We start from the raw sequence: 21,960 nt of genomic DNA, 5'->3' as shown, positions 1-21,960 counted from the left end.
GGGCATCACAGATAAATCCAACCCAGTGCACTGTGCACCCTCCAGTAGGTTGTTGCAGAGCAGGGATTGGGTGCATGATTCAGGACAGAAGGAGACCAGTCAGTCCATCCTGCCTGTGTCAGCTCTTTGAAAGAGCTATCCAATTAGTCCCATTCCCCCTGCTATTTCACCATAGCCCTGCAAATGTATTCTTTTTAAGTATTTAACCAATTCCCTTTTGAAAGTTATCATTGAACCTAATTCCACTGCCCTTTCAGGCAGCACATTCCAGATCACAACAACTCACTGTGTCAAAGATTTTCTCTTCACCTCTCCACTGGCTCTTCAGCCAATTACCTTAAATTTGGGTCCTCTGATTACTGAATCTCCTATCAGTGGAAACAGTATCTCCTTGTCTATCATTCATCATTATGAGCACCTCTTCAGCTGCTTCATCAATGACCTTCCCTCCATCAAAAGGTCAGAAGTGGGGATGTTCACTGATGATTGTACAATGTTCAGCACCATTCACAACTCCTCAGATACTGAAGCAGCCTATGTAGAAATGCAGCAAGACCTGGACAACATCCAGGCTCGGGCTGATAAATGGCAAGTAACAGTCACGCCACACAAGTGCCAGGCAATGACCATCTCAAACGAGAGAGAATCTAACCATCTCCCCTTGATGTTCAATGGCATTACCATCGCTGAATCCCTCCTATCAACATCCTGGGGGGGGGGGGTCACCATTGACCACAAACTGGATTTGACCAGCCATATAAATGCTGTGGTGACAAGAGCAGGTCAGAGGCTGGGAATTCTGCAGTGAGTAACTCACCTCCTGTCTCCACCATCTATCTACAAGGCACAAATCAGGCTTGTAATGGAATACTCTCCACTTGCCTGGATGGGTGCAGCTCCAACAACACTCAAGAAGCTCGACACCATCCAGGAGAAAGCAGCCCACTTGATTGGCAACCTATCCACCACCTTCAACATTCACCCCCTCCACCACTAACGCACTGTGGCAACAGTGTGTACCATCTACAAGATGCACTGCAGCAAAGCACCAAGGCTCCTTCGTCAGCACCTTCCAAAACTGTGACCTCTACCAATAGGGCAGCAGATGCATAGGAACACCACCACCTGCAAGTTCCCCTCCAAGTCACACACCACCTGACTTGGAACTATATTGCCATTCCTTCACTGTCGCTGGGTCAAAATCCTGGAGCTCCCTTCCTAACAGCACTGTGGGTGTACCGACACCCCATGCACTACAGCAGTTCAAGAAGGCAGTTCACCACCACCTTCTCAAGGGCAATTAGGGATGGGCAATAAATGCTGGCCCAGCCAGAGATGCCCACATCTCACGAACGAATAAAAAAAAATCTCCCCACAATCTTTGGTGCTCAAAGGAGAACTGTGTTCATTTTCTTTACATGTATTCTCAGGGTCTGGGGGTGTGCTGGTCACTGGCATGGCTGGCATTTATTGACCAATCCCGGAGTTGTCCTTGAAGAAGGTAGTAGTGGGCCTTCGTCTTGAACGCCTGCAGTCTGTGAATTTTAATTCTTTCTTGTTTGCAGGGCTTTGAAAGTTGGTAAAGTGAAGTTGACATCTCAGAGAGACACCACCAGTTGTTTTTGACAAGTTGTCCTGGGACTTTAGACGTGGTTATATGTTATTCAGTTAACATTTAATTAGTTTGAAACATTCATCGAGGCTTTCACTCCAGCTCCAAGATTTCTCTGCAGCGCATTTGTCAAAAAAAAGTCACAGAGGATTTCATCCTTATATTGAACACAAGCCTCGAAGATCTGACAAAGAAACCTTCAATTTGCAAGTGCAAATTCTCCTGCTGAAGAGTCAAGGCACTTGGATTAATTAACCACGTGCCACATCTGTGCCAGGATTAATTAAGTACAAAATCATGTAATGGTCACACAATTACCAGCAATTTCAGATTATTGGTCCCCAGCTCCCTTGCAGACTGACTAGATAAAGGCTACACCCAACAGGGCAGTACATCCCATAGACCAATCGGCCTCATGGTTGTTTTCCAGCTTGTGCTAGTCCAATGTTGCCTCCACAATCACCCTCTGCGTTCCTCACTGGGATAGGAACGGGATAAATCAGCCAGGGATCCCACTGCTGATTGGCGTCCAGTGACTCTGGATGGGAAATGTCTGTGCGTGCATCAGCATGTGTGCGTCGTGTCTGAGTGTGTTTGTGTGCATGTGTGCCTTTGTGTGCGTGTGTTTGTGTGTCTATGTGCGTATGTCTGTCTGTGTATCTGTCTTTTTTTGGGTCTGTGTGTATGTTGGTGTGTATTTGTGTGTGTATATGGTATGTGCCTGTGTCTACATGTGTGTTTGTCTGTGTGTATCTGTGAGTGTGCATTGCCTGTGTGACTGCGTGTCTGCAAGTGTGCAGGTGTGTGTGTGTGTCTATGTCTGTATGTGTCTCTATGTGTGTGTCTCTATGTGTGTGTCTCTGTCTCTATGTGTGTGTGTCTCTGTCTCTATGTGTGTATGTGTGTCTCTATGTATGTGTATCTCAGTGTGTGTATGTCTGTGTGTGTATGTCTTTGTGTGTCTCAATCTGCGGGTGTCTGTGTGGATGTGTCTGTGTATGTCTCTGTGTGTGTCTGTCGCTGTGCGTCTGTGTGTGTATCTCAATGTGTGTCTGTGTGTATCTCTATGTGTATCTGTGTGTCTGTCTCAATGTGTGTGTGTCTCAATGTGTGTCTATGTATGTGTGTGTGTGAATGTTTGTGTGTATCTCTATGTGTATCTGTGTGTCTCTATTTGTGTCTGTGTGTGTGTGTGTCTCAATGTCTGCGTCTGTGTGTGTCTCAATGTGTGTATGTGTCTCTGTGTGTCTGAGTGTCTGAGTGTGTGTGTCTCTATGTATGTGCGTGTTTGTGTGGCTCTATGTGTGTGTGTGTGTCTCTGTGTGTCAGTGTGTCTGTGTGTGTGTGTGTGTGTGTGTGTCTCTATGTGTGTGGGTGTTTGTGTGTCTCTGGTCGGAATTTTGTCAGCACGGCAGGGGCCCTGACGATGGGCCCAAAAGCTAGGGGCAACCCCGCCTCAGCCATGTGTGTTACCCCAACTAGAGCATGGCTACCTGACCTGAACCCGACGACATGTGTCGGGTTCGGGTTGGGTCGCTCTTCCAGATCCAGCATTTGGGCTCCGGTCGGGTTGGGGCCGATCGGACACAGTGACAGCCAGGATGTCAACGTGGGAAACGTGCATTTGGACTCTGCAGCAGTCTGTTGTGAGCGATTCCATCCAAGGTAGAGAACACTCTCTTCAATAAAGTTGATTATATTCCAGTGGTCAGGTAAGGTTGGGCACGGGAAAAAGTCAAAGGACTCTGGCCGGGTCGGGCTCGGGTCGGATGTGGTTCTTCTGGGCTCAGGTCGGGTTTCATTTGCAGACCCAAGCAGGCCTTTAACCCCATCCTCATTTTGCATTTGTCCAGCAACTATTTGGTTGCCGTCCCTTTAAAAGACAGGAGCCCGCCCCCAAGAACTGCCAACCAATTGGAGAGCTGGCAGCTCTTCAGCCTCAGCAGTGCCACCGGGAGCGGTGGCCACTGCTGAGACTGCGCCGAGCTGAGAGGATGCAGCGATGCCCTCACAACAAGGTAAAAGGAGTTGGGGGGCGGGGGTGGCACCATGGCCAGTCAGGCAGGCGCTGGCAGGTGTTGGTGATGGGGGGGGGGGGGGGCGGTGTGGGATGGTTGCCACAGGGGTGGACCACAGATTGCCCGATTAGCAGGGCCCCCCTCCAAGCCCACAATGAGGCTGCCAGGGTTCACCAGGTGACAAAGGGCCCAAATGCCAGCGGCAGTGGGAAGAGGCCCTTAATTGGCCACTTAAATGGCACAATATGCCTCTGGGTGGTACGGCCATGGAAGTGAGAAGGCGGCGGACACTCCACCATGGCCAAATGGCCTTCCCGTGCCATTTTATGGGCCCCCCAACTACCCCCCCACACACCACCCCCCCCCCCCAACCTGTCGCTAGAGGGCTGGTAAAATCCAGCCCTGTATGTGTGTCTGTTTGGATAGATGTCAGGTGAGATCAGTGTTAAACTACAAAAGCCAAATGCTGACATTCACTGTCCAGGTTTTAAAGAATGGCCACTTGGAGTGGTCAATGGAGAAATAGAAACTGGAGGGAAAATTGTTTGGCATTGCTGCTTTCTCTGTTTGCCATCAGTTTCCCCATTCAGAGGCAAATTACGTTGTAATTATTAGTCCCCCCGACCAATCACAGTTCCTATCAATGGGCTCAGTGCTTGTTTCTGAATCTAATGTAGTATCAGCCATGGCTCCGGGGATTGTACTCTCATCTCTAAACCATAGATTGTGTTTCACACAGAATCACAGAATAATACAGTGCAGAAGAGGCCCTTCGGCCCATCGAGTCTGCACCGATGCATTAAAGGCACCTGACCTGTCTACCTAATCCCATTTGCCAGCACTTGGCCCATAGCCTTGAATGTTATGACGTGCCAAGTGCTCATCCAGGTACTTTTTAAAGGATGTGAAGCAACCCGCCTCTACCACCCTCCCAGGCAGTGCATTCCAGACCGTCACCACCCTCTGGATAAAAAGGTTCTTCCTCAAATCCTCCTTAAACCTCCCGCCTCTCACCTTAAACTTGTGACCTTTGTAACTGATCCTTCAACTAAGGGGAACAGCTGCTCCCTATCCACCCTGTCCATGCCCCTGTTTCAAGCGCCATTCTAGAGACTTGTGCACAAACATCTACACTGGCACTCCCTGTGCAGTATTGAGGGAGTGCTGCACTGTCAGAGGTGTCATCTTTCTGATGAGGCATTAAACCAAGGCCCTGACAGGTGGATGTGAATATCTCACAGTTATTTTTGAAGAACAGGGAATTTCTCCCCAGTGTCCTGGACAATATTTATCCCTCAATCAACATCACTGGAAAATACAGATTATCTGTTAATTATCACATTGCTGTTTGTGGGATTTTGCTGTGCACAAATTGACTGTGGCATTTCCTAGGTTGCAACAGTGACAACACTTCAAAAGTACTTCACTGGCTGTAAAGTAGTTTGGGACGTCCTGAGGTCATTAAATATACGTATCACCTCCTCTCGTTTGAAAGATTGGTCTCTCTGATCAATTAGTTTAATTTAGCCAAAGCAATCGTGAGAGTGAAAGTCATTAATTTGACCTTCAACCCTCCTGACCTATCCAATGAGCTCTCTAGGAAGTGTGAATGCGCAAATGTTGCTTGAGAACTCATCTGTGAAGCCCTGCATTTTTACTGAAACTCGCCGTCTCAGATCAGTCAAGAACGTCCACTTGGTCAAGTCGAGTTCCTTCCCAATGCTCGTAGAACCCCATACTTCACTGAGGAGTCAGGGGACCCTCAGGTGAATAAAATATAAATAGCTTACTTTTGCAACAAAATTTCCTCAGTCCATTTGCTTGTTGATCACTGGTTTTCATTCACTGAAAATGATCATCTGCCATTGCAACTGAGGCCAACAGAGAAGATTCCTCATCAACAGAGAAGACCACTTTGGGAGGAAACATCTCCGCGAGGGATCCTTCGCGATACCATGGCAGAAACTGCCTGAGAAATTACAAGTAGCAACCTGCACCCAATTGCTCTCTGCCTCTCCTACTTCTTAATTGCAATGCTGAGATCTGGAGTTAATCCCTCAATTGACAGCCAGAGGTGTTTGATCTTTTTCACCAAGGGGTACTGGTGGAGATTTTCAGCCCAGCTGTTAAGGATCTAAATCCAATTGAGACATGAGGTGGGGGTGGGGGGGCTCTCATAATTGCAAATCTCCCACGAAGCTCTCTTTCTCTGTAACATGTGCCGACAAGTGTAACAGTCAGCAACTGTGCAGGACGGGGTGTCTAACATTGAATGAACCACAGACAAGAATTGGACCAGGACCACAACATAAGGACTCAAACCACTTTTGAAGTCTGCCAGAGCACATGAAACGGCGATTATCAGATAAATCGTTAACTTGTCTCCGCCATCCCAGGTTTAAGAAAAATTAAAAATCCTCCAGCTTTGTGATTTTAATTGCGGGAAAGGGAACATTTGTGAACAAACACGGTTACTATCATTGGCTGATGAGAGGAGCATTAATCAATTCATTGCACCTCATGCACATGAAATTACTTCACCCATAAGCAGTGACTGCAATGCCCTCATCCAAGTGGCCATTCATGAGGAGTGAGGGTCGAATGAGGGGCTGTTAGCTATGGGAGGACCATTACAGCTGAGATTGATTATCTGAAGCACCATGGTATGCTTTACTACATTAACAGCACAATATAAAGGCAAGTTGTTGCTGCCTAAGCTGTCAGCTATGGCTCAGTGGGTAACATAGAATGGTTGCAGCACAGAAGGAGGCCATTCGGCCCATTGAGCCTGTGACGGCTCTCTACAAGAGCAACTCTTCCCACTTCCCTGCCTTTTCCCTGTAGCCCTGCAAATTTTTTTTCTCTTCTCTGCTTATCCAATTCCCTTTTGAAAGCCATGATTCAATCTTCCTCCATCAGCTTCTCAAGCAGTGCATTCTGTATCCTAACCTCTCTCTGCATAAAAAGGTTTTTCCTCATGTCATTGTTAGCTCTTTTGCCAATCACTTTAAATTGGTGTCCTCTGGTTCGCAACCCTTCGGCCTATGGGAACAGTTTCTCTCTGTCTACTATGTTTAGACCCCTCTGTGCTAGAAGGACATAGGTTCAAGTCCCAATCCAGAGGCTTGAGCATAAAATCTAGGCTGATAGTGCCAGCACTGAGGGAGTGCTGCACTGTCACAGGTGCTGTCTTTTGGATGAGGCGTTAAACCAAGGCCCAGCCTGCCCGCTCAGGTGGATGTTAAAAGATCTTATAAAATTATTCACCCGGGTGTCCTGGCCAATATTTATCCCTCAGCCAACATCACTGAAATAGATTATTTGGTCGTTATCTCACTGTGCTTTGTCAGCCCTTGCTGTTTGCAAAAATTGGCCTCCATGTTTCCTGCATTCAAACAATGAACAAAGTATATCATTGACTGTGAAGCACTTTATGGTTGTGTGAGGCGCTATATAAATGTAAATCTTTTTTTTACCATGTCTAACAGCTTTGTACTGGAGAGGGATCAGGAGGAGAAGCTCTGACTGACTTTGTCCCTCCTTCCTAGCCAAGGAGTGGTGAGGCCTATTGCCACATCCCATATATTATTAAATGGGTCTAACTATGCAATTCACATGCCCAAGAAATGTTAATTATAACAGTTGTTCAATATTAATTAACATTTGGCCTAGTCACAGCTTTCCTGCCTCTGATTCAGAGGGTGAGGAGTTCAAACCCCATTCCAGACAGTCCCACAAAGACTAGAGTCTGGTCTCTGATTACTGGTTGGCATCCAATGGCGTACTCGCATCCAGATGGACTGACCACAGGGCTACCAACTATGGTTGGACATAATCCTGGAGGCCTCATCACGTGACTTCCTGCTTCCAGCTGCCCCTCCCCCCACACACCTCCCTACCATTGGTCACCCAGCACATCCATCTTGCAGTGCGCCACGACCAATCAGAAAGCAGATTCTGCCCGACAGAATGATTTAGGACAGTCAGGCAAACAGTCTGAGATTTTTATAACTAATAAGCTTAAGTGTCCTCAGGAAATGGAAAAGAAAAACTCAATTCTTTTTTTTACTGCCCCTATAATATTTCTCCTGCGTTTTGTTCGCAGCAGCAAGCTGGAGATTAATCTTTAATTCCTGGAGACACCAGGGCAATCCTGGAGGGTTGGCAACTCGAGATGATCACTGAGTCAGCAGTAGTATATCTGCCTCTTAGAAGAGGGACTTCAACCTTCTGGAATGCCAGCTTTGAATACTAAGGTGGCAGTCCAGTGGGAGTACACGTGTCCGATGGGTGCAGACCACTCCCTCTGGAGCCCTCCAGCTTCGACTGCAGCCCGCCCAGCAGAAACTACTCCGACGATGAAAACCGTGAGGGAAAGGCAACTGGAAACCACCTCAACTCTTCTTCCCCAGGAAATGGCTCAATGATTACATCTGAGAGCCTGGAGTTAGGACCTGTCCCAAGGGGTAGAGCACAATGTGTGATTCACAAGTGTCCTAGTGCTGTTCAGTGCGGATCATTGCTCTGTCTGTACTGCAGCTCCCTCTACGGTCAGAGTGCTGCTGTCATATCATCAAACCGTGAAAAATGCAGATAAGAGCACTGACGTTTCTACTTCACTTAAGAAGCATTGATAAACAGGCAGGTTACAGTTGTCTTTCACCCTCTTTCCAGTAACTCAGTTCTTATTTTCAAAAGTGTGTCTGTATTTCTTAAGCAAATGGGAAACTGGGTAGCCAGGGAGATGCTTTTATTATGCACTTGGCTCATTTTTTGTGGATGAAGCCTGCATCTGGCTCCGATTTTCTTTCTGTGTGTATGCGTGTGTATATTTTTGTGTGTGTGTGTGTGCATGTGTGTATTTCTATGTGTGTTTGCAAGTCTGTGCCTGTGTGTGCGTATGTCGATGCGTTGTACGTGCACGTGTCTGTATCTATGTGTGTATGTGTGTGTATATTTCTAAGTGGCTGTGGATATGTCTATGTGTGTGTGGATATCTAAGTTTGTGTCTGTGTGTGAGTGTCTGTGTGTGAGTGTGTGTGTGTGTCTGTGTGTGTCTGTCTCTGCTTGTCTGTGTGTGTGCGCATGTGTATTCTTGTGCATCTACCTTGTTATTTTTGTGCATCTATTTTCGGATTGCTGTCAATTTTTTTTCATTCAGCAAATGATCAAAGTACGGAATAGACTTCCACGTAGAGTTTCAGGATAAGAACTGGATGAGAATCATGAAGGGTTTTGATCGAGTGGACAGTGAGAAACTGTTTCCCGTGGCCAGAGGGTCTGTAACCAGGGGGCCCACATTTAAGACAATTGACAAAAGAACCAAAGGGGAGAAATGAGGAGAATTTATTTTATGCACCGAGTTGTGATCTGGAATGCGCTGCCTGAAAGGATGATGGGAGCAAATTCAGTAGTAAACTTCAAAAGGGGATTGGGTAAATACTTGTAAAGGGCTTTGGGCAAAGAGTGTGGGGTAGCTTGGAGGGGAGTGGGACTAATTAGATGGTTATTTCAAAGAGCTGTCACAAGCATAAAAGGCTGACTGACATCCTTCTGCCAGATTCAGTTAAACAATTGGATTCTACAACAAGGATCTCCTTGGACACATGAATTCCAATGGGCCGAATGGTTTTCCTCATTCCTAATTACATACTGACCTTATGGCCTGAATTTTGCAGTGGGCTTCAGGACCCCCAATGCAGAGCAAAAAGCGGGTTGCAAGCCCGCACTTGCCAGCGGGACTGCATTGGCGATATTACCGTGGGCAGCCTTCCAATTGGCTGTCTGTGCGCCCACCATCCAATCAGATGGCTGGCAGATCTGAAAGCTCAGCAGCGCCTTGGGGAGGGGTGGTCATTGCTGAGGCAGGTCAGCGACCAGAACAACCTCAGAGAGGTAAGTAAATAAAAATGAAAAGTTCTGAGAGTTGGACTCCGGGGAGGATTGCCTTCCCTGCCCACGGCGCCCGCTTTGGACATGGAGCTTCTGGTTCCGATGGCCCCCAGGCTGCCGCAGGAAGGCTACCTCCATGAAGCTGGCAGCTTCCCTAAGCTGCGGAGAGTCACCCGCTGTTGGCAAATTGCCGGCGGCTTCTTAAAATGGCCCTGAATAGGACTTTTAAATATGCCGCCTTCTTAAGAGTGGGCAGCCACTCCACATCCGGTCCTGCCGCTGGGAAGCTTCTCTGGTGGCGGGAATGCATTGGGAAGACGTCCTGAGTAGCTACCTATTATTTTACCGGCCCCCGTCACCTCACCTCACAGCCCGTCACCTGCGGGCCGGTACAATTCCGCCCAATAAGTGTAAACGAAGAGAAAGTTTTGCATTTCTATAACACCTTTCATGACATCGGGAAGCACATCAAAGCACTTCAGAAGCAACCAATTATTTTGAAGTATAGTCATTGTTTAAATGTAGGAAATGCGACAGCCAATTTTCACAAAGCAATAATGACCAGACTCTGTTTTACTAAATGGTTGAGGGATAAATATTGCCCAGGACAACAGGGAGAACTCCCCTGCTCCTCAAAATAGTGCCATGGGATCTTTTATGTCCATCTGAGAGGGCAGAGGGGCCTTGGATTAATGTCACATCCAAAAACCGGCACCTGCGACAGTGCAGCACTCCCTCAGTACTGTGCTGGAGTATACAACTTAAAATTGTACTACAGGCTCTCACTTTCTTGACTCTAACCTGTGCAAATTCCATGTATTAGAAAGATCATAGTTTTCCGAAATACAACCTATTTTCTAAAGTAGCATAACTTTGATAAAATAAAAACAAATGGGATGTTTAAGGGTGTATAGGTTACACTGGGAAATCAGCCATCATGCTAGAAGGACTGTACAACTCTCTGGAAATGGTGTTGACAGACTGTTCTGGTCGAAGCTATATAAATATAATTGAGTTAAGGCACAGAATGAAATAATAATCTTACATTACAATCTCACTTACTGGCACAAGGCCATGAGGCCTTGTACTGTGCTCAGCAGCACCCTCAAGTGGGGTCTGTGCACTCCCCACTGTATGGTGTGTTAAATTTTTAAACAGCTTTCACTTATACAGCGTCTTTCAAACGTAGTAAAATATCCCAAGCTGCTTCAAAGGAGCATTATCAGACCAAATTTGATATCTAACCACATAAAGAGATATTAGGACTGGTGATCAAAAGCCTGGTCAACAAGGAAGGTTTTAAGGAGCTTCTTAATAACATAAGAAATAGGGGCTGAAGTAGGCCATTCGGCCCCTCGAGCCTGCTCCGCCATGCAATAAGATCATGGCTGATCTTGGACCTCATATTTTCCTGCCCTATTCGCATATCTCTTGATTCCCTTAGTACCCAAAAATCTATCAGTCTCAGTCTTCAATACACTCAACAACTGAGCATCCACAGCTCTCTGGGGTAGAGAATTCCAAAGATTCACAACCCTCTGAGTGAAGAAATTTCTCCTCATCTCAGTCCAAAATGGCCGAACCCCTTATCCTGAGACTGTGACCTCGGGACTCTCCAGCCAGGGGGAAACAGCCTCTCAGCATTTCCCCAGGCAAGCCCTCTAAAAATATTAAATATTTCAATGAGATCACCTCTCATTCTCAACTCCAGAGAATACAGGCCCAATCTACTCAATTTCTCCTCATAAGACAATCCTCATATCCCAGAGATCAATCTAGCAAACCTTCACTGCATGCTCTCAAAGGCAAGTCTTTGGGTACAGAGACCAGAACAGTGCAGAGTACTCCAACTATGGTCTCAACTAATAATTGCAACAAGACTTCCTTGCTCATATACTCCAAACTCTTTTCAATAAAGGCTAACATACTGTTTGATTTTCTAATTGCTTGTTGTACCGACATGTTAATCTTCTGTGATTCATGTACAAGGACACCCAAATCCCTCTGAATATCAACATTTACTAGTCTTAAAGGAGGAGAGAGGTAGAGAGGCAGAGAGGTTTAGTGAGGGAATTCCAGAGATTAGGGGCAGGCAGTTGAAGACACAACCACCAAAGGTGGGTTTAATATTGAAGGATGCACAACAGGCTAGAATTAGAGGAGTGTAGAAATCACAAAGGGCTAATGGGCTGGGGGAGGTTACAGAGATAGGGAGGGGCGAGGCTGTGGAGGGATTTGAACACAATAATTCTAATAATAAAATCGGGGTGTTGCTGGACTGGGAGCCGATGTAGATCAGTAAACACACGAGTGATGGGTGAATTGGACTTGGGGCGAGTTAGGATACAGGCAACAGAGTTTTGGATGACTCAAGTTTACAGAAGGTGGGAGCTGGGAGGCTGGGCACGTGTACATTCCTGTCTACAAGCTGCTTTTCTAAGTTTTCTCCTTTTAGCTCAAGGGCGCCTGAAGATAAAGGGACAGTAATGCTGCTTCAGTTGTACAGAGCCCTGGTCAGACCCCAACTGGAGCACTGCATTCAATTCTGGGCAACACCCCTCAGGAAGGACATACTGAACCTGGAGAGGGTGCAGCGCAGAATCCCCAGAATGAGGGCTGATCCAAGTGAGGAGTTTAACATTTTCCACCATTTTGATAGGGTAGGTACACAGAAACTATTTCCAGAACAAAATTAAAAATAAAAATTCAAGCTGGGTCATTCTGAGGCGATGTCACTTCTTCACACAAGGAGGAGTGGAAATCTGGAACTCTCTCCCCCCAAAAAGCTGTGGATGCCTGGGATCAGTTGGAGTTTTCAAGATGGAGATTGATAGATTTTTGTTCGGTCTGGGTATTAAGAGATGTGGAGCAAAAACCGTCATGAGCTAATTGAATGATGGAAAATGCTTGAGGGCTGAATGGCCTCCTTCTGTTCCTATGTTCCTTAGCCTTGTGACACAGTTGCCTGTCCGATCCTGAGCTCGCCAGTATAAAGATTGAGTGTCTAGCTTTACGCTTCCTTCACTTCCTTTCCTGCCTTGTTTCACCTAAGCTTCAAACATAGTTTTATTTCTTCATTCTCAGGATGTGGGCATCACTGACATTTATCCCCTAATTGCTCTGAGAATGTGCTGATGGGTCTTGTTCTCGAACTGCCAGATTACTGACTGGCTCACTGGCCACTTCGAAGGGCAGGTTTCCTTCCCTTAAAGGTCATTAATGAACCAATCTTCCACACACACTCCTTTCTCCCTGCATCCTGTTTAAAGAAAGACTCCAGGCTAAATGTTTGAGTCAGAAAATGTAGGTCTCTGTCTCCACGTGTTCCCAATTCTTTCTTAGGACATTTAAGTCCTCACCTCCCCCCCACTCTTGTGATCAACAGGCTTTTGAAACCCAACTTTAGGGAGCTGCTGGTTAGTGACTCCTCTTTGTTGTTCTCCAACTTTGGTGTTGCATTGCACTTTTGAACTGGCATTCTCTTGAACAGCTCTTCCACAGGGGGCAGAAGGGTTATGGTTGGGATTGGAAGGGGCTGAACCTGCATAATCCCACCTCAGTGGTGGGCAGGAGACAGGTAGTGATGTGGGTGCACTTCTACCCTCCAACTCCCCAAATTACCAACAAAAACAAAAAGTGCTGGAAATACTCAGCAGGTCTGGCAGCGTCCGTGGACAGAGAAGCAGAGTTAACATTTCCACTGTGACCTTTCATCCCAAATTACCTGCTTGCCCTCTGACCGTCAAGTTTTGATAGGCTCAGCACTGACGACCCCAGTGAACAACATCCCAATGAAACAAATCAACTCTCAAGGGATACCTGACCCAATATTTCCAACCAGCATTTCATTATTTCAATCTATTTCGCACTCTGAAATGCTTTTAAAAAGATTTTAATTGAAAACCAGTAGATCTTACATGGTGTTATGGAGGGTAGTCTGATAATCAGAATGCTGTTCTAATATTTCCAGTTGTTCCATTGAAAAGAAAAAGAATTTCCATTTATATAGTGCCTTTCACAACCTGAGGATATCCCAAAGTGCATTACTACCAATAAAGTACTTTTTGAAGTCCAGTCACTTCTATAATGTAAGAAATGTGACAGTCAATTTGCACACAGCAAGCTCCTACAAACAGCAATGTGATAACGGCTAGATAAACTCTTTTAGTGATGTTGGCCGAGGGATGAAAATTTTCCTGGGACACCCAGGAAAACTTCCTTGCTCTTCTCCCAATAGTGTTGTGGGATCTTTTATATCCACCTGAAAGATCAGACTGGGCCTCAGTTTAATGTCTCATCTGAAAGACAGCAACACCAATAGTATTGTACCTCCTCATTACTGTACTGGGAGTATCAGCCTAGATTTTGCTCTCAAATCTCTAGAGTGATGACTTGAACCCATGGCCTGTAGACTCAGAGGGAAGAGTGCTACCCACCAAGCTATGGCTAACACCTAAACACGACAGTGCTTCAACCATTACTGTAATACAGCAAATTTACAGAAATAACATGCCACACCACCAAAACATGGTTAAAATATTACATGTTACTGATCCTGAGAGACTGCCAATTTACAAAAACCTGTTAAGGGCTAGCAGATCTCCAGAGTAGAATTTCAAACTCAAGCCCCACGCTCCAAACAGAGGTGGATGATATGCTGACACCATATTAAACTTTCAATGGCCAGTTTTATGAAAATGCCTATTTTTTTTTCAGAATTGTGTCTTTTTTATCGTGATTTTTGAATTTCAAACATTAATTTCCAATTATATAGATGTACTTGAGCGAAGGATAATGGATGCTGAAACTAGCTTGAACAAATTAATTGCGTCAATTGATTGGTCAATTATATGATGTTTCATGAATCATTACTTTAAAAAAAATCTTGGGATTTGATTGCTTATTAATACCATGGGATATTGCATTAACTAGAGGACCAAACCTATCAGACAATGCAATAGGGGCAGGAAACTTGTAGAAAGAAATGACTGATTTACCCCTCCTCAGAAATATGCCCATGGGAAAACAATGTCAAATTGATAACGTTTACATTGGAGAAAAGTGGTGAAACCGAGAGTTTGATCCCATTCTAAAATTGTTTGACCCACAATAAATTATTGAAGTGCATTGTCTGTTGTTACATAGACCAGTATGTTGGCCACTTCGCATCAGCAACATCCAAGTGCTATTATTTTAGGGATGAATGTTGTACTTTAAAACCAACTATTGGTGTGCTCGCTGACCTGCATTGGCTCCTGGTCCGACAATGCCTCGATTTTAATATTCTCATCCCAGTTTTCAAATCCTTCCATGGCCTTGCAACCCCCAACAACAACCCCCGCACCCCCCCCCCCCCCCCTCACTGCCCCACCATCTCAGTAACCTCCTCCAGTTCTACCACCCTCCACGATCTCTGCACTCCTCCAGTTCTGGTGTCTTATACACCCCTGATTTTCATCAGTCCACCACTAGCGGCCAGGGCCCCAAGCTCAGCAACTTCTTCCCTAAACCAACCAACTGCTCTCTCTTCTTTTAAGTCTTCTCTTGAAACCTAATCCTTTGACCAAACATTGAGTCTCCTGTCCTAATATCTCCTTATGTGGCTTGGTGTCAAATTTTGTTTGATGATGCTACTGAGAGACTCCTTGGGCTATTTTCCTATGTTACAGGCACCACATATATGCAAGTTGTTGTTGGGCATGGGAGGAATGTTGGAAAAAAACTCGCCGCTTGAAAGAGTGACATCAATCACTCTCCACCAAAGGACAGCACAAAGGACAATAAATCAGTCCCTTGGTACAGTAACAAAAGTGCAACTGAAGTTATGTACTCAAATCCCAGTGTGGGCCTTGAACCCGGAGTCTTCCAATCCAGAGGCAAAAATGCTACCAATTGAGCTCAACTGATGTTGTTCTTGAAGCCCATTAACAGTGTGAATTAGACTCCAAGTTGTGAATTAGACTCCTTTTCATTGGGCATCTGCTGTGTTGGGGGAAGGGTTGGGATGTGAGAGGTAAAATGTGCCTGGTACCTCTGTCATTTAAGAAAGCTTTAAGATTATGGGTCAGATCTTGCTAGAGCGGGCGTGTAGATTTTTTTTCCATTACACGTCAGCTCAAAAGGTTTATGCGCCATAATTTGCTGGAAGTACTAGCTGATAGCGGCATGGTCACGGCAAGGGGGAAACTGGGACCTCAGTGAACGATGGGATCAACAGTCTACCGAGATTTAAGGATCGAGACGAACGATGGAAATATGGTGAATTAGTCAAATCAGGTACAAACAGAGAAATAAAGGGAGGGAAAGATTGGGTTGAGAGAGAGAGAAAAAAAAAATCAGAAAGGAAAAAAATAAGAAAAACTGTAAAAAAAAAATGTAAATAAAAAAATCTAGCAACCTGCAGGAATTAGACGCCACGTAACAGCAGACGAAACAGGAGCTGGAATGGGCCAGTCGGCCCCTCCAGTCTATTCTACCGTTCAGTAAGATCATAGCTGATCTTCTACCTCATCTCCACTTTCCCGCATATCCCTTGTTTCCTTTAGTGTCCAAAAATCTCTTGAACAACTAAGCATTCACAGTTTCTCTGGGGTAGAAAATTCCAAAGGTTCACAACCCGATGAGTGAAGAGATTTCTCCTCATCTTAGTCCTAAATGGCCGATCCCTTATTATGACACTGTGACCCCTACTTCTGGAGACCCCAGCCAAAAGAAACATTTTTTCAGCATCTACCCTGTCAAGCCCCGTAAGAATTTTATATGTTTCACCTCTCATTCTTCTAAACTCTAGGAAATATAGACTCAATAATAATAGTGTCAATTGTTCCTTTTCTGGGCCGGTGAGGTTGAGTGGAATTGCAGGAACATAATTCTCGTTAAAAGGGCCCTCATGCATGAATTAACAGCCCCAACTTTCTGCGACGAGGTTTATTTGTGTTTACAGCATAAATACAGCCATTTGCTGAAAGCCATCAGGAGATTGCGGACGAGCTTTTTTTTTGAGGCTAACAGCAAAACGCCACGTCCCTGTCTCGTCACATGTTGCTGGGTTAACTTACACACGAACAGTCAGTGCCATTAAACTTGCTGTTATTATCCCAGCAAATTCAGGCCCAGATTAATCATGCCCATGTAACCGATTCATTCTATAGTCAACTTCAAATACTGGGCCCATGGCCAATGTTCTAAGTCCGCTGCCTTGCCAAGGTCCAGGGGTTGGCTCAATTGCAATGTGATTCATGAATGCCTTAGAAGACACCACCTCACTTGTTAGTCACCTGTTGAGATTTAAAGGAAAGCCTTTTTCTTTAATGAAAGTTCGTTGTGCCTTTACTGCAATGTTAGTGGATTGATAACCGTGACACTTCAGAATGTCACAGTCAAGCTGCAGAGAGGGCCAGGCTTGATTAGTTTGGCCTAACCAGTGACGACTTTCTCCTGTGTCTGATGATGTACTGACACAGACAAGTTCAATGGAGGGAGGTGCGGTGGGGGAGAGGGTGGTTTGCCAAGCGACCTCACAGAGCTGCATTATCAATCCCTGACTTTCTAAAGTACCTTGGAGGTGGAATGTTCTCGGAATATCGAGTCAAGTATCGGGCAGTAAGTGGCATTCTAACATGGGGCCCCAGCTCTCAATCAACTTGAAGTACTGGCATCTCTAATACTCCTTTCTTTTGTGTGTTAAAATTCAACCTTTTAAATGTGAGATTTATGGAGTCTGGAGGATGCCCCGCTTTAAGCAGATGGAGAAGAATTACAACCATTCTGACCATTATAATTAATTGGTGGATTTATACCACTGGCTAATTGACTGGAGGTCAAAGCGTTTCCATGGCAATGTCCTAGCCAAGCAAATTTTTGCCCATTTGCTTGTCAGTTGCCCCTTCCTTGAACCGAAGGCATAAAACGCAAGATTTGTGAATGGCATAACATCTGGATTTCAGAATTTACATATAAAGGGAGAAGATTGATAAAGGCCATTAGCATATTTATGCGAACTCTTTAAATTATCAATTTTAATTATTTCCAGGGTGTTACGTGTAACGAGCTGCCTTCACATCAGTCACATTTCACTGACAAGTGTGTTGGATAAAAAGGAAGAGCATAAGGGAGGCTTGCATTAATGAATGATAAAGTTCCATCTAATAGGATCACAGGATTGCACGGTGTGGTGCTGAGCCATTGGGGAAGAAATTGGAGCATGTCACATCTGTGTCTCGGGTGTGAAATGGGCGCTGGAATGGTTAGGGGGGGGGTTGAATTTCAGGTGACATAGTGCCGCACCTGAACTCCCTGGGCATTCACTTGCTGAACTTTATCTCATCATTGAGTTACACTGAATCTACAGCATAGAAACAGACCATTCAACCCAACGAGTACTGGGTATGGTAACATAGTGGTTAGTTATGTTACTGAATTAGTAATGCAGAGGCCTGGAATAACGATGGAGACATATTTCAAACCCCACCATGGCAGTCGAGTAATTTAAATTCAGTCAATTAAATAAATCTGGAATAAAAATCTAATATCTGTAATGGTGACCATAAAACTAGTGGATTGTCAAAAAAGGCCAACTTGTTTGCTTTAGGGAAGGAAATCTGCCATCTTTATGCGGTCTGACCTATATGTGATTCCAGACCCACAGCAATGTGGCTGACACTTAGCTGTCCTCTGAAATGGCCCAGAACCCCATTCAGTTGTGTCAAACTGCTATGAATAACTGGCTCACCATCACCTTCTCAAGGGTGATTAGGGATCATCAGTAAATGTTGGGCTGGTCAGCAATGTCCATCTGCTATGAATGAATAAAAAAAACGAATCCACGCTGATGTTTATGCCCTCCATAAGCCTCCTCCCATCCTACTTCATCTCAACCTGTCAGCATATCCTTCGATTCCTTTCTCCCTCATGTGCTTATCTAGCTTTCCGTTAAGTTATTTGCCTCAACCACGCCTTGTGGTAGCAAGTTCCACATTCTCAACACTCTCCAGGCAAAGAAGTTTCTCCTGCATTCCATCTTGGATTTATTAGTCAGCATCTTATATTTATGACCCCTTGTTTTTGAATCCCCAAGTACAAATATCTTCGCTACATTTGTCCGAAGGAACCCCTTTACCATTTTAAATACATTGATCTGGTTACATCTTGGCTTTCTCTGTCCTTGAGCTCTATTTCTGGGGATAGGCTGCCCACCAATATCTACTATAAACCATTTCTGGGTCAATGGCCAAGCTTCAGTGAATTGGTTCAGTGAGGAAAATGGGACATGGTTTTTTAAGCAAAGAATAAATATAATTTAAAACATTGGACTTGGGAGGGCTGAATAGTGCACAAGGAGCTTTACTCTGTATCTAACTCCTTAAACATTGAGATTTAAAGATTGAGAAATAAAGGAACTATGGAGGAGACCAGGTGAATTTGAGTCAAATCAGGTATAGAAAGAGAAATAAAAAGAGTGAAAGAAAGATTGTATTGAGAGAGAAAGAGAAAAGCGATAGGAAAGCAAGAAAAGAATTAAAACATTTTTAATATCTTTAAAAACAATTTAAGAGCTGCAGTTTCGATTGTTCTCCTTTTGGGCAGGAGAGGTTGAGTGGCATTGCAGGAACATTAATTAAAAGGGTGCGTATATTGTTAGGTATCAGCCCTAACTTTCTGTGGTGCGTTTAACGGGAAATTAATGTGCAAATTCAGAAATTTCATGGAATTCAAGCAGAGGCTGAAGGCGAGCTGCCATTTTCGCGAGGCAGAGCAGCGCAAATTGTCCAGCTACTTGTGGCAAGTTGCAACTCAGGGGCTATCTCTAGCCCGCCACATATGGCTGGAAAATTTGCACATTGATAGCTCCATGCGTCGTTCAAACACCATTGCTTTGGAAGCAAGTTCCGGGCCCTTGTTTTATAGGATGTATCAAAATGGTAATTCTGTTATTGTCAAACTCTTTGTACTTTATTAGTTTGTTTAAAACCCAAAAGAGTAGTTGGATTCATGTGAACCGAAAGACTCTGGATTCTGCTCCTTGCAATCAATGAACAGAATCCCACATTAATTATACATTTTTCCAAATTGGCGCAAATCTGCCTTGGCTCCAGGTCTGATAAAAAGACTAGTTCACAAATATTGGAATAACTGGTTATCATGGACTCCACTCCAAGAGGCAAAAAAGAGAAATCCACATTAAAATATAAGTAAGCAAAGGAAAATTCCCCTATTTTCCATACGGAGGTTGGGGGAAGGCAGCTGGAATTTGGGATTAAATCCAATTCATTGGCAATGATATTGGATACAAGTGAAGTGAAGAGGAGAGAATTAACCTCAAAAATGAGGCCAAAAATAAATGAAATATTACACTGCGTTGGCTAGACCACCCAGTAACATTTAGAAAGATTTAAGAAAGATTAAAAAAAGTTAAGAATAGAATGAGAGACATAAATACAAGATAGTCGCTAATAAATCCAATAACGAGTTTAGGAGAAACTTCTTTACTCAGACTGGTTAGAATGTGGAACTTGCTACCGTAAGGAGTTGCTGAGGCATAGATGCGTTCAAAGGGAAGCTAGATAAGAACATGAAGGAAAAAGGAATACATTAATGATTTCGACATGAATATAAGAGGTATGATCAGTAAGTTCGCAGATGACACGAAAATTGGTGGTGTAAATAGTGAGGAGGAAAGCCTTAGATTACAGGACGATATAGATGGGCTGGTAAGATGGGCGGAGCAGCGGCAAATGGAATTTAATCCTGAGAAGTGTGAGGTTTTTGGGAGGACTAACAAGGCAAGCAAATATACAATGGATGGTAGGACCCTAGGAAGTACAGAGGGTTTGGTCAGTCACCTGTGCTAATATCTCCTCATGTGCCTCGGTGTTAAATTTCTGCCTGTTAATCACTCCTACGACGCACCTTAGGATGGTTTGCTATGTTAAAAGCACTAACTAAATACAAGCTGTTTGTGACACTTGAGTAGAAGTGCTGCCTTTCATCTGAGAGATGTTCAAACCAAGGATATTTGAAGGAAGAGCAGGGGAGGTCTCAAGTTATCCTCGTGTCAACATTCCTCCCTCAGCCACCACCACTACCAAAAACAGTTTAGTTGGTGCTTCATCTTCTCCGCTGTTCAGGGGACCCTGCTGTATGCAGCTTGCTTGCTACCACTGTCAACATAACTGCAGTGACTGCACTTAGGAAGTAATGCCTGAGGAGGTGATACAGTGCGATATAAGTGTTTCTTTTCCTCCCAATCTTTTCTCCCTTTTCCTCTGCTTAGGTGCAATTCTGCATATTCAAGCGTGTAGCCAGATACAACCATTCTTCACATGAGCCCAGACAGTCGGTGCAATTGGATATTCAGTATTAGCAGGCATCACATGTACCTTCCAGGACTTCCACACATGGAGTCTCTCCAGCAGTAGCAGCAAGTCGACAGACTTTTATTTTTAGAAATTTGCTTTCTTCTCCCTAACCCAGGCGCCTGAATTGCTTTTCTCGGGCTAACCCAGCAATTGAATCTGGGGATTTTGATCTACATAGCTCAGTGCTGTGTCCAAAGGGGGAGCTGGACTTTTTCCCTGCAACAAAGATAAGCAACAACAAGAGAAAATGGCTGAGTCGGTTTTACTTTCGGCCTGCGAAGGACAACAAAAGTGGGTTCAGACCGGGAAACTAGCAAAACTAAGAATTTACTTGAACATTGTGAAGAGATTCTGCAGAAATTCCAATAATTTGCCCCATAAATCTCCCAACTGCTCAACAAAAAAAAAAACTTTATTACTATCAGGAGTCATTAGTCACGTTATGAGGTACTTGGAAATTAATTATATAATATAAACATGTAAAGACACAACAGGAAATATAACAAGCAAAACATTAACGTGGAAGGTGAAAAATGTCATATGTAGTTTTAATATTTAATGAAAAGATATGAGACAACAATCCATTATCCTACAATTTAATTACGTGACAAATGTGTTTGATAAATAACATTTAAGTTAGACATCTAATTTATTACTTATCAAAGAAATCAATAGTTTCATAAATCACATTTTGGCACTCTTTAGACATTATTCAACAGATTGTAAAAAACATGCCAGTTTGAAAAGCCCCTTGGGCAATCTATTCTCTATTCTGCACAAGGTTGGGTTCAGCTTTCATCACAGGCTGAAAGGCTTGACTTACTTCTCTATTCCTTCATTTCGGCTATTGCCTCTCAGTATGCTTAGAGTTTACTTCAAAGGGCCATGTCCGCATAGAAGATACTCAAACAGGACATGGGGTTACATGGGTTTTTCAGCTTTCACTTTGCTCTTTTTCCAAGAAAAACGGGATAAAGGGCCGAGGTCCAGCTCGACACAAGAAATAGGAGCAGGAGTAGGCCGTTCGGCCCCTCGAGCCTGCTCCTCTATTCAATAAGACCATGGCTGATCTTCTACCTCA

Source organism: Heterodontus francisci, chromosome 10, assembly GCF_036365525.1.
Source record: "Heterodontus francisci isolate sHetFra1 chromosome 10, sHetFra1.hap1, whole genome shotgun sequence".
In the NCBI taxonomy this organism is placed as follows: Eukaryota; Metazoa; Chordata; class Chondrichthyes; order Heterodontiformes; family Heterodontidae; genus Heterodontus; species Heterodontus francisci.
The sequence above is the reverse complement of the archived record's forward strand: the minus strand, read 5'-3'. Positions refer to the sequence as shown.